Source organism: Hyperolius riggenbachi, chromosome 8 (genome assembly GCF_040937935.1).
Source record: "Hyperolius riggenbachi isolate aHypRig1 chromosome 8, aHypRig1.pri, whole genome shotgun sequence".
Lineage (NCBI taxonomy): Eukaryota > Metazoa > Chordata > Amphibia > Anura > Hyperoliidae > Hyperolius > Hyperolius riggenbachi.
Genome location: NC_090653.1, coordinates 62665745 through 62680368, shown reverse-complemented (window position 1 = coordinate 62680368; position 14624 = coordinate 62665745). Strand labels below are relative to the sequence as shown.

General features: G+C 41.9%; 1 non-coding gene across 1 annotated transcript; it reads right to left on the bottom strand.

Moving 5' to 3' along the window:
• Positions 1–1333: 1333 nt before the first annotated feature.
• Positions 1334–1440, bottom strand: LOC137529184 (U6 spliceosomal RNA). Its single transcript, XR_011023609.1, has one exon. It is a non-coding gene; the product is annotated as a U6 spliceosomal RNA (small nuclear RNA).
• Positions 1441–14624: the final 13184 nt, after the last annotated feature.

Genomic DNA, 14624 nt, shown 5'->3' with positions numbered 1-14624 from the left:
GCTGCATGGTTTTTGGCAGTTGGAAACAGCTGTAATGGTGGACATACATGGTACAATTTTTTCATCAAATCTTACCATTCTATGTAGTAAAAAGGTAAATTAAGTGAATATACTGAAAGGATAATTTAGGCAGTGCCCTTATATTACATAGAAATGGTAAGATTGCATGAAAAAATTGTACCATGTATGGCCACCATAACAGCTATTTTCCACAATGCAACAAGGTTCACAGACAGGAAACTGCCAAAAAAAGTTTGAACTTTTCTTGTGGGAGGGGTTTCTTGTGGGAGGGGTTTCACCACAATATCAGTCATACAGCACCCCCTGTTTGGGAAAAGGAATAGATTTCTCATGTAAAAGGGGTATCAGCTACTGATAAAGGTACATTTTTGGTCGGAGTTTCTCTTTAAGAGGGGCAGTTCAGCGGAGAGGGGGAGGGGACTTGGGGTGAAACCATTTGGGCCCCCACCAGAATATATGCAGGGGGGAAGGGTCTGATTAAAGAAGAGCACTGGCCAATTTGTGTGTGTGTCGAAGGGGGTGGGGGGGGGGGGCAGCTCTTCCCAGTATGGTGCCCAGAAATTTCTGATGGTGGCCCTGTTCCCACTCATGTAGGACATAGAAGCAGAAAAACGACAGTTCATGTGACCAATATTTCCACTGCTGCAGGAAAAATAATAGCCGAGTTGATTTTGTACATTAATCCAGCTATCTCAATGGGCACCTAGGAATATTTTTTCTTTTGAAGAAAAGTAAAAAAAAAAACTGGGATTGAGCTTCAATGAAAAGAGCCTCTAATGGGGCATTATCCGTTAATAAACAAGATTGCTGAAGTTCCCCTTCAGGTAGAAGATTGTTAGCATAAGAGGAGAGGAAATGAACTGTTCACCTAAAATAACAAATTTGTTGAATATCAACATGCAGGAAATTAAAAATACGCACCTCCCTGCTCCAAAAGGTGCTAATCAATTTCTGCTTAGGATACTTGTTTGAAACCGTATCAGAATGGCATATTTTGAAGAAAACTGCAGTCTTATTTAAAAATCACTACATTATGTAAAAAAAAAACACGTGACGAACTTGAGTTTAATTTTTCTCCCCCGCAATTGCCAGTAATTTAAATTGAATTAAGGGCCTTTTGGAAACTAATTATTATTTTATTAAAATTAATACATTTTAATTAAGTTAAATAACATTTTTACAACATTAATTTAAATGCATATTTAAGCATTTTTACATTTTTAACTAATTCATTGTTATAAAGATTTGTTAGATTTTGATGGATTTTGTAGTATGTATTTTTCCTTCCTGTTTTATATATTTTTTTTCTTTTTGAAATATGGCACACTTCACAAATTTGCGTGTCATCCTTGCGCAGGGGACATGCTTATCTTTTCTGATTTGTTCCAATTTTAGTAAATGTCCTGCAGAAGCGAAGACTCCTTCCTGTTTTCTACTTGTTTTACTGTTTTTACAATTGTTCTCCTTTAATTTTTCATCTTGCATTTAAAATAACTTTTCAGCACTTTGCAGCTAAAAAAAAGTACCAAAAAGGAGGTGAAAAAGTATTATCAAAATTATTCTGAGTATTTTCTTTCTTGCTGGGTATTTAAAAGACATTTCATTGCCAATTTTAAAAATATCATCTAGGAGAAAACTAAGGAGAAAAAAATAATTGCAAATGGACCTTTATCATAAAATGCATTTTAAATCCACAGCAAGCAAGAAAATACACAAAATCAATTTGAAAAATACTTTTCCTACTACTTTTAGTACTTTTTTAATTGTGAAATGCTGAGAAGTTATTTTTAAGAGCAGATGAAAAAGTATCACCTAAGAGAAAACTTAGGTGAAAAAGCGAATTGCATATGCGCCATTATATCATATAAAAAATGCATACAGTACATCAACTTAAGAGTAACTGTCAGGCTGCAGAAGCTAATTTAAACCTCTATTCTCCTGTGTTAAACAGTTTAGAAGGAAGCCCAAAAGCCATTAGTGAAGATACAAATCTCAGTTACCTTTGATGTGTGCTTATCAGCAAGGCTGTTAAAACCCAAGAGGACGCAAGCCGCATACTATACTGCAAAGCATTCTGGGGCCCTCCCCTCGGCTGATAATGAGACGTTACAGCAGCTTGTAATCAGTCCAGCGCGTAGCACTGATAAATCTCTGGGCAGAGTACACTGCAGGAGTCAGCTATTATTCCTAGCCACATGGCTCATTAATATTCACTGCACACTGTGTTGTTCAAGTACGAGCTTATCTGTGATCAGGAAGCAGGCAGGACATGACGACACATTTGACAGAAAAAAAAGGAGCCTGCCATGAGCTGTCAGGAGCATCTATCTCTGCATATACTATATACAAATTCTGTGAAATCCAAACGTGGACAGTGAAATGCATATGTAATGTAAGTACAGCCAATCTTTAGCTACTGATATATGTGTTTATTTTCTCTGAGACCTTATACCTAACAGCTCCTCTTTAATATTTAGTCTATGCATAATATTAAATTCAATTTTAATTAGGCTACAAGTGTAGGTGTTAGGGAACAAACAAGTATTGTACAGAATACCACAGTTTGCAGAACACTGACACTGAAACAGGAATTGAAGTGTACAAAAGGTGTTTGTTATAAAACAAATCATGCAAACATGATGCAACCATATGCAAACAATATATACAGTGAATATCCTGCAAACCAAACAAAACAGTGTGCACACATACAACCAAAACCCCTATCTATCTATCTATCTATCTATCTATCTATCTATCTATCTACAAACAGCGTGCAGGAGATATATACAAATATGTACAAAGCAAAGATATACAATAGCGCGGTATCGCAGGAAGCAGGCAAAGACAGGTCAAGATGGAATATCAGGGACAGCAGCGGTGAATCAATACAAGCAAGGCACAGAGGAATGAACAGAAGCAGAGCCAAGGCAAGCAAAGCTTCAGCAACAGGAAATCAGATCAAAGGACAGAGTACAGGATACCAGGTAATCAGAGGTGTCCAGAGACTTAGACCTACAATGAGCGAAGTTCTGGCAATGACTTGGAGGAAGGGGCAGACTTATATAGTCCATGAAACAGGAAGCAGCTGGAGGTACTTGACAACAGTCCCATTAGTGGCATCTGCAGGCCAGACACAGAACTGCAAGTCTCTTGCATAAGTAGCACACGGCCACCCGCTGGAGGAAGGCAGAACTACAGGGCTGTTACATTTCCAGAAATGCCCTCTGCTGGTGGCACAGTGAAGGTTCAAGGTAGTTCCAGTGAATACTGCCACCAGCAGGCATGAGAAGACAATGCAATATTCCTAACAGTAGGAATAAGAGGGGTTAGGGTGTGGTGGGAAGTAGAAGGGAAAAGAAAGGGGGTATGGGTGTTGGGTATTTTGACTAAAACAATTAGTTTAACTACTTTTTGCAAAATAGCCATTTGAAAAAAGTCCCTTTTTCTCTTTTCAGTGCAAAACAAATGTTTTAAAATGATCTTTTTTGCAGGGTAGAGGATCGGTATATTGGGGGGTGGGGTACGTTCAAGTGGCCACGCACATGGCCATTTTCCACCTCCTACGGGCGGTCAAGATGTAATAGAATAAATATTTTCTTTAAAACACTATTTTGAGAAGACTACAGTTCCACAACCTCATTCTAAACAATCCACACTTTATCTATGTTACGCTTGGTGGTATATTCTCCACAGTGAGCACGTGGTGTATATCCTGACGAGAAGGAGGTACACACGCTTGCACAAGGAACCAGGATATCCCCAGTTTAGTGGAGGAGAGGACTGACTCTAACAGGAGATGTGGTGCACAGAGCAGACGTAGATCCGAACAGCCACAAACAATCCTTCCACTATAGTGGCTCAGCGCAAGGTAGCGCTGAGCGCATAAACCAGAACTCAGAGGATCAGGACAGGTAACAGAATCAACGCTTGCTTAACTAGTCACTCCTTAAGTGACAGCAAGCGTCCATAACAAGACAGACTGGAATGAGGCAGCCAATGCGATTGCAGCGGTGGCGTGCCTCACAAGGACAGGACAGAATAGTCGGGAAATAGAGTCAAAGAAGGCAGACGTAGTACATACAAATATACAATAGGTACGATTTCCTAGCGTATTACGATTACAGCTATCAATGAACTACAAACGACTAACTGACATATGTATATATCGGCGATAAACCGATATACGACATAAGCAAGGAACACTAACTAAGAACTGGAGCAGGACTAGGAAGGATTCACCACTTCTACGCAGAAGCGAGCGCAATCCACGCAAGGCAACAGGAACAGGACTGACTAGCTAAGCACGGGTGATCACGATACGCATAACCTACTAAAACGTGCTGAAAGCTGACTGACTGAACACAGGATATAAACATTTCTTGTAGGTATATATCAGCGACACTGATGTATTAACGTAACACGAATACAAGGAAAATAAACACGCTAGTATGCGTATATATTGGCGATGAACCGATATATGATGCAAGACTAGCAAGGTAACAATTACTGATAACAAGAGCTGAACTGGAAGGACTCACTGACCCCTTCGCAGGAGTCAGTGCAGTCCACATGAGATCTAGGAACGGGGGGCCTCGGACAGAGTAACAGACAGAATCTGAGACTATGATAGCCCATAGAACACTGCAGGAAGCAGTCCTTTATACTGAGGTCATCCAATGGGAGCAGACATGCAGATTCCCACACAGGTGAATGGTAATCAATCACAGGCTGACAGCAGGAAAGGGCAGACAATGATATGCAGCCTGCAAGAAAGGGATTGCAGCTCCATTGCAACAGACAATGTTTGTTTTCACAAAAGCATAGTAACCTGTCATTAACTTCAGAGCGACTGCAGATGGAATCAACGCTCAGTGTAAGCGCACGCAAAACAATGCGAGCAAATGCACGCAAAGAAATCAAAAACTGCTTGTCTTCAGTAAAACTGCAGCCAGCAGTACATGCTGCAGAAGTGATCATAACAATCTATTGCACATATAAATCATAATATGTTAGTGTGTGTCCAACAAAAAGGTATTCGCAATTATAAAAGTTGTTCTCACTATTATTAACATTATTTTCAAAATGTTTCTAATGTGTAAAATGGCATGTCAATCAAGAGACTGTGTACCTCTGTATACATTTAACCCCCTTTAACCTTTACCCCTTTCTTACCTCTATAGTTCCCTTTCCACCTCTTACCCTTGTTTGTCCCTACTTCTCCCATTTGCTTTGTCTATTTCAGCATCACATAACACTTTCACTTTGACATTTGTAAAGTTTTAGGAAATGTTGTTAAAAATTAAAATTAAAAGTGTGCCCTTCTCCTCCTAGGCCTTTTTGAACCACTTTTCTTCATGCAAGCTGCTATTGCCAGAACAGCTGAACCTGTGTGCATGGGCCTTCACCTCCTGAACAATACCAGCCAGTGTGGATCGTGACATGCAAGTCAGCAAGAAGGTACCAGAAACCTCCCTTCCTTTTGAAAAAAAAAAAACCTTTGTCCACTCAAAGGACAAGTGCTCAACTCCATTTCTAGTGCCCAAAAGGAGATGGGGTAACTATCACTAAACATGGGAAGATAGGCTCTGTGGGGGAGGGGGAGACTTTTGATGGGATCAGAAAGTTCCCATTTAATAAAGGGGCTTCCAGATAGTCAACCATCAAGCGATATGAAAGGAGTATCAGGGATTAATGTCCCTTACCCATTCCCAAATTAGTTAAAAGACAAGACACCATGAAAATAACATAATAAATAAATCATATAATAATAATAACAATACATAAAAATACTATGATACCAAGCTGTTATCGAAGTCTACCAAACTCACAAAATCATTGTGATGCTCTAGAGCAAACCCAACCTGCAAGGGGTCAAGGGATTAAAAATAGTGGGGAGGGGCACACACTGAGTATATAGTAGAAAAAAAATGTAACCAAACTCTTGCACAGCACACAATGGAAAGTCTTTATTCCACATATAGTTGCTAAAGAAATATACTTCTCTTCTTTGTATGTTTAGCTAAATCAACATGTCTAATTAGTTAATAGCAGCCATGAACAGACTGCAGGAGGGTTCAGCTCTCCCCACACAGTAATCACTAAGGCTTAACCCTTTCAGTGGTCCTTGCAAAAGTGAAACCAAGTTAAAAATTCAGGTTTTGTTAAAGGATTTCCATAAACTGTACTGAAGACATTTTTTTAAATAAAGGTTATTATACCGTGGTTAATCTTTTAGAGCAGGGAGGAAGTTATGAGTTCAGTTTCACTTTAAAATGCGTTAAAAACAATTTTGTGTAGTGCAATGAGGCACCATCCCAGGCTTAGAGAGAGCGCTTATTTTTTTGTTAAACAACATGTAAAACATCTGACATCATAAATTGAGTCAGCTCGTAAAATTGGCGGCTGTTTGAAACTGACAGCATTATTGGCATGTGAGCTTTTCATCACCGGACCATGTGGAACTATATACATTTACCTGATTATCGGCTTCTGCAACCTTCGCTAGCGCACAACACTAGGGATAGTTGTAGCTGCACCAGGCCCCGCTTCAAGGGAATATAATTAAAGAGTAACTGTTAGCCCCCAAAGTGAAATTTAAATCTCTATAGCAATGTTTTATTTAGTATTTAAGTGAGCCAAAAAGCCAATGCAGAACTTAAAAATCAATGTAATTTTTATACTATGTAGCCTTTAGGACAAGCTCCGGACGCAAAGCCGCATATCAGATGCTGCTTCAGCATGCAGAGCATGCCTATGTCTCCCCGACCCCCCTCTCCCCCCCAGGACCAGGTGCCGATCTATTCTCACATCAAACAGCTGACCGCTCTGACACGGAGAGAGAGCGGGAGCACTTCCAGCGCCGCCACCGCAGAGCAGCCGCCGCCGAGTCACATGTGATTCTCTCACATGTGAGAGAGATGCACGGCGGCGGCTGCTCTGCGGTGGCGGCGCTGGAAGTGCTCCCGCTCTCTCTCCGTGTCAGAGCGGTCAGCTGTTTGATGTGAGAATAGATCGGCACCTGGTCCTGGGGGGGAGAGGGGGTCGGGGAGACATAGGCATGCTCTGCATGCTGAAGCAGTATCTGATATGCGGCTTTGCGTCCGGAGCTTGTCCAAAAGGCTCCATAGTATAAAAATTACATTGATTTTTAAGTTCTGCATTGGCTTTTTGGCTCACTTAAATACTAAATAAAACATTGCTATAGAGATTTAAATTTCACTTTGGGGGCTAACAGTTACTCTTTAAAAACATGGCAGCCCACAGGCTGAACTTTTAATTTTTTTTTTTCATATAATTAAAAAAAAATTGATACAAAAAAGAAAAGAAGAAAACAGAATAAATAATAAAAAAATAACATGAGCTTTTAATGTTATCACCATTACGGTACACAAAGGTCTGTATCAACAAGGTATACAATATCATTCATTTTGGTTATCAGAGATTTTTATTTACAGAAAGTTCAGGTGTAGTGACAATGATAAATAGAATTACATTCTATCCCAACAAGACGAGTACAAAAGGTAAAGGCACGGAAAAATGCGGGGTATTCAAAACACAGGTCAAATAATAGAACCTTTTCAGATTTATTATTATTTTCTCTTGAAGACTCTAACTATAGTCTGTGGAATTCAAAGAGAATGATTACAATAACGCTGGTTGTTAACCTTTGAATCAAGTCAGGCAAGCGTTCCGGAGCACAAAAGGAAAATCTTAAATTATAGCAATACGACTTACATCTACAGTAAAATAAAAGCGTTTACAATAACTCGCGTACATTTGAAGTGTTTGTTTACTTGGACTGAAATGTGTTTAAAACAAGGCTCTGATTAATTATAAAATAAACTTGTGTAACCATAGTGCTGATAGATCTATAGGTCGGTGAACAATCATTATAAATATGGGGACAATTAAAAATGATAATAAATTCCACTGAAATGTCTCCACCCTCCGACCTTTAATTCAAATCTGTTATACAAACATGCAAATAGAAGCTCAATAATTCACTGTAAAGCATTTCATGTATTAATGTAATTCAGTCTAAAATGCAGAAACAAGAAAATGCACAAAGATTACTGAGCATTAGAGATGGTTGGAAAATTCAGATTCCCCAGTTTCCAATGAGAAATCGCGTTACCAGGACTAAAATCGGTATGCGGAAATTGACATTCTGGAAATTTCCGTAAATGCCGCATTACTGCAACTCAGAAATTTTAGCTCAATCACAGAACTCGGAAGCATTGGCCCAATCACAGAGAATATGGAATTGGATTACTGTAGTAATTTTAGGCCAATCAGAATACTTTGGAAATATTAAGCCAATCTTGAAATGCAGATTTTTTTCAGCGGAAATCGGGTTAGCGCAGTAATTTTAGGCCAATCAGAAGACTTCAAATTGGTATTAGGTCAATCGGAGAATGCAGTTGTTAATCGGAAATGTGGTTTCTGCATAATAGCGTACATGACATACCGGTCCACATGGTCCATAATATGGGGGCTTTGTAAGGGAGGGGCGACAAAGCCTCCCCTTCTCCTACAGAGCCCTTTTCCAGATCATGGACATTGTCACGATTGTGGAACTTTCCCCGTGATCAGCGCACAACGCGTGCGCTGACACGGCGGAGATCCTCCACAAGCGTATAATTTGCAGGAACCCAGCAAAAGGTGCTACGCACCTGTAGAGGGAAATTCCTGTCGGCAGATGGCGCTGGGGAGTGCAGAGGAACCAATCCTCTGTACCTCCACAAGTGCCAGACAGGAATTGTACGAAGCGCAGAATGCAATCGCAAGAGAGGCGATTGTGAATGAGATTGAGCAAAAGGGATAGGTTGTATGTGTGTGCGCCAATCCAGTCGCCACTCCGCGACCGCACACACACAACAGCAGATACGAAATAGGAACGCGATCGCGAGAGGTGCGATCGCGAGACGTGACACAAGGCAGAACAGAATAGAATACAAGGGTAGCAAAGGCACAGCAAATACAATAAGGAGATACGGAAAATAATAACCGCTAGCTAACCGCGAACACCGCACTCATTCGCAACAGTGCACGCGGTTATGCGCGATCTCCACGTGATAAGCACAATAGAGACAAGCACGCCTAACTAACCATAAACAGACAAACATGAAACAGGGGACGCGAGCGCTTGCTTAACGGTTACCTCACCGAGCCTGTAGCAAGCGCAGCGGACAAGACAGACACACGAAAAACAAGAACTAGGCAGGAAGGATCCACCGCTCTTCCGCCAGAGCAAGTGTGATCCAAGCAGGAACATAGATCAGAAAGATCCACAGCCGCTAACGCTAGCGGCTAGTGCGATCTCAGCAAGACAGAACGATTCGCTATCAACCGCCGTTGGTGACAGCGCAATCGCGACCGACAAGACAGAACAGAAGGATCCCCAGCGCTCGCACAAAGTAGCTAGCGCGATCCCAGGAAACAGAACAGAAGGATCCCCAGCGCTAGCACAAAGTAGCTAGCGCGATCCCAGGAAACAGAACAGAAGAGATAGCTGGTAGCAACCGCTGCACCAGCTATACTCCAAGAACATAGATCAGAACCATTTCCTGTCAACCACCATAGGGACAGGACAATGGCAAACAGGCAAGACAAGACAGAACAGGCAATACAGATAATACAACCTGACTGGGCTAGAAGGGGAGCCAAAATCAACCCCCAGGAATTAACTATACTAGATAGCAATGGCTGACACTCCAGCAGTGTCCATCAGGAACTGAGCAAGGAAGGGAAATGACCAGCAAAGCATTCTGGGAAACATAAAGCTCTTATAGTGCCAGTCATCAAAGAAGGCAGGTAGGGGATTTGCATAACGAATGTATGCAAATTCCCCAGCAAGAGAACAGAACAGAAACTTGCAATGAAAAGACAGGTCTCTGTTCCAGAGACCTGCAGCCCACAGACTAGAGGAATGGACAAACAGCTGTCTGCCTGTGCAGCCAGCTGAGCGGATCATCACAGACATGTCTCTTCCTACCTCCAGTTATGTTTTTCTGTAGGTTTTACATAACTACCATTTTTATCTCTGGAAATGGACCTACCCAGATCGTATGCTATTTCTTGAGAAGACCGTACACAATTCTACCAAACTGATCCGATGTCTTCTTTTTTTTTCTTTTTTTTTTTTAATAAAAAATATGCATTGTAAAGAAAAATGTTAATTTTTTTGTTTTTTGGATTGATAAATTGAGATTTGAGAATTATTACAATAAATATCTGCTTGGGTGTATTGGAAAAAAATAGTAAAAATACAAAACTGCAATGCTTTATTTGATTTTTTTCTTCATTTGTGGAAAAACACGTACAGTATATTGGTTAGATTTATCAAATTATTTGATGAAGTGGAAAAGTAGATCATATTTCTGTAGCTGCGCCCCCCCAACTCCCTCCCCCGAAAAAAAAATAATCATGTGTGGCCTTTACATAGTGACTAGGTTAATGCCATTGCCTGCATGCTGTGTTTACAGTGTTTGATATTTAAAAGTTTTTTGGGAGTAATTAGAGAGCAACCAAGCAACTCGGGTGACCCAAACCACTAGGAAAGTATAGGGGACTATAAGAGACTGAAAAGCCCTCCTACTAAAATTCAATTTGTGTTGTGATTTGCATTCTTAAGACAGAAGGTACTTGTGATAATTCAGCTATAAGTGAACATTTGTGGTTACCCACAATGCACTTCTACTGATTATGCAAATTATCTCTTTATGCCCCTGTAGCAAGGCTTGCACCCAGAACCGCTGGTGTATAGCAAGCCTATAGCTTTACATTTTACAGAGCCGCATCAACCCCACATGCAGACAGCCTGTTTCGGGCGTTTGGTCTTCATCAGTACATGGCTGATATGGCTGTATGGGATAGGGGCTTGGACCAGTACAACAGAGTTACCAAGCAGCTCGGGTGACCAAACCACTAGGAATTTATAGGGTGATAAAAGAGATCGAAAAGCCCTCCTACTAGAAAGCAATGCTTGGTGTGATTTGCCACAGATTTTCACTTAAACCTGAATTATTGCAAGTTTCCTTCTGTTTTACGAAGGCAAATCTCACCAAGCATTGCTTATTAGTAGGAAAGCTTCTGGGTGGTAAAAACAAACAAACCAAGCTATAGCTTTCATTGTGATAAGTAGTTATTAAGTTATTGGCGAATGTATGGGAGGAGCGTGAGTGTGATTGCTCTGGTCCAGAAGGGGAAAACCCTTTAGTAGGGATTAGGTTCCCTTTAAATTGATGTCTCAACTGCCTTCCTAGTGGTTGTGCGACAATCTGGGTTTGTGAGTACCATTTTATCTCTCAGACTCTATACTTAAAGCGGAACTGAAGACTCCTTAAAAAAAAAGAGTGGCTTCTGCCAGCCCCCTGCAGTCGACCTGCGCCCACTCTGTTTTAAAACGATCCTCCATTCCCCCGCTGCGCAGGCGCAGTAGAGATTTTCTCGCACTGCGTCTGCGCAGGGTGCTCCTGGCTACGGGAATGCACACGAGGATACGCGTGGCCAGTGTACAGTGGACATCCACCTAGAAGTTGGCTTCCACTGCGTGAAGAAAAGTGAGCTGCAGCAGAGGAACGGAGGATCGTTTTGAAATGGCTTGGGCACAGGTCGGCTGCCAGGGAGCTGCCAGGGGCCCGAGGTAAGTGAAACTCTTATTTTTTAGGGAGTCTTCAGTTCCGCTTTAACATTTTTCAGAAACACATTTTACATTTGAATATATCTTCTGGTTTTGATGCCTGGGGTCTTCTTTTCTTACTGTTTCTCTTTCTGCGATGGAGAAACCTTGGTATGCATGAGGAGAGCATGCAGACTCCATGGGCTGGATTCACAAAGCAGTGCTAACCCAGTTAGAGACTTTAGGCATGATAACCATTGCACCACGCTGGTGAAAAGTCAGTTTAGGTGTGATAAGTTTAGGCATGCTAAGTTTAGGCATGCTAAGTTTAGATAAGTTCAGATTTCACGCAAAGTCCCGCACGCAAAGCAGCGCCATTAAACTCTATGCGAAGTGCACCAGACTTTGCTAGCGCAAAACCTTTGATCAGCTGTGCACTGCGGTGCTAACCTAGTTGGGGCTAAACTTATCATGCCTAAACTTATCACACCTAAACTTAACATGCCTAAACTTATCACACCTAAACTTATCATGCCTAAACTGAGTTTATGCATGATAAAGGGCTTTTCACCAGCGTGCTAACTGTTAGCACCGCTTTGTGAATCAGGCCCCATGTCTATAATGCCCTCGCTGGGATCTGAAGTTGAGACTCCGGCACTACAAGTAAACAATAACCCTCTATATGCCACCCCTGATGTGATATAAGGACATCGTTGTAAGTTCATTGTTAATGGGTTCGTCACATGTTGATTTTTGCAGGGCGCTAAGCAATGCATCTGCTCATATGTTTCCTTATAGATTAAAAAATTCCTACTTGCTTTTATCATCCGCAAGGCGCCACGCTGCCTCCCGGTACAGTGAGACAAACGCCTTACATCTGCAGAAATATTTTCAATTCCTAGCAATTACTCTGCAGATTATTAATAACAATTACAGAATAATGATCACTGTCTCTGCATCTATGCGGCTATGAGGAGTGTGAAAGGCATGCAAAGTACATTACGGCGCCTCTAAATCTAATACGGAACAAGGAACTATCAATAACAATTATGTATATTGCGTTGTTTTCAATACAGAAGCAGCAAAACTACTGCAATGGTAATCTGTACACGGCTAAATGAAGCTGTTGGAAAATACAAGATGAGCACGCCGGGGACCAATTTATATTGTGATCCGCTGCATTGACCTTCTCCATTCTATACCATGAGATAGACTAAAATTAAAGAAGTCATACTTGGTTAGCTTACTTAAAGCAATGCTGATAAATCGTTGGCGGAGATAATCTCAGGATTAGGGAGTTCTTTCTGTTAGCTGAGGCCCCGCTATGGGCACAGGTGTAAATATACCATTCGATGGCTTAGCGAGCAGAGAACATTTTTTGCATGAAGTCAGTAGGGGCTTAACCTTTTACCGAACGTGACTGCGGCGGCAGCCCCAGGACCGCCTAATGCTGATTGGCGTAAAGTCCTGGGATGGGGATTTGCAGGTGATTGTGCGCACATCTCCACATGGATGACGGAGCTCTGCCATCTATTTACATGGTACAGCGCTGCGATCTAAGGCAGAGCTGTACTGGGGACAGCCATGTGACACGGCTGTCTCCCTGAGACACTCAGGAGTGATGGCCGATCGCTGTCATTGGCTGTCTGGCTGATTGTGGGAGGGAGAAAAAAAAAATAGAACAATTTATTTTAAAAATAAACCAAAAAATATTTGCACAAAAAGAAATAAACATTGGGGGAGCGATCAGATCCCACCAACAGAAAGCTCTATGTGTAGGCAGAGATGGGGGGGGGGAGGAAAATCACTTGTGTGCTGAGTTGTACGGCCCTGCAGCAAGGCCTTAAAGCTGCAGCGGCCATGTGTGTGTGTGTGTGTCAGAAAATAATGGTGCATAGTGCCGATGTTTAAAAATGGCGCTGCATTGAAAATATAGCCTTAACGTTATTTAGCAACATCAATGTTTAATTATGGTGCACAGACGAAAAACTAATTGAAAGGTTAAATTATTAAGCGGCATATCGCTAATTATCATTTTACTGTCTTTAACATTAATTAACCCACCGCGAGGAGGGTTGCACCGGCTGCTGGCTCATTCACTGACACAATTTCCTCGTATGCGACGGCTTCTCAAGTTTCAAAATAGGCATCAAGAGGGAAGAGAGAGGAGTGCACGGGTGGAGAGTGGACACGTTAGTCCTGCCACCTCTGCCGTCTAGGAAAAGCAGATCCTGGCTGGGATGAGGATGGTTGGCACAGCGCGGGGATGATGCTGGCGGGAGGAGAGTGCAGCAGCAGGAGCCGGAATGCCACGCAGGCAGCAGTGTGCTGGGTCACCCACACGGGATTGGCTGCCTGACCACTTCCAGCGCCACTAGACAGCGGGCACTGCCAGCCACCAGCCTGGAGCATTATGCACAAGGTCAAAAAAAAAAACCCAGTGGCATCACGGTGCGCCATTGTTCATATGCGCCATTTTTGACTGGACATTATATATATATATATATATATATATATATATACACACACACACACGTACAGTACAAAAATGTATAAACAAAATCAGCACACTAAAGAATAGTCAGACAGGCCAAGATCAATAATCAGAATATCAAAAATAATGCAGGCAGTGAGCAAGAGAGTAGTGAGACAAAGCAAGAAGTTGATGCCAGGAGATCAATGTAAAATACAGGAGGCAAGGAACTAGGAACAAGGTAGAAGGATAGGTGTAACGATTGTGGAATTCTCTCCATGATCAGCGCACAGGATGTGCGCTGACACTGCGGAAATCCTCCACAAGCGTATAATTTGAGGGAACCCAGCAAAGGTGCAATGCACCTGTAGAGGGAAATTCCTGTCGGCAGGTGGAGCTGTGGAGTGCAGAGGAACAGCTCCTCTGCCCTGCCACAGACGCCAGGCAGGAATTGCACGAAGGGAAGAAACGTAGGGCAAGATAGCCCTGAAAGAGAGAGACCAAAGCGAC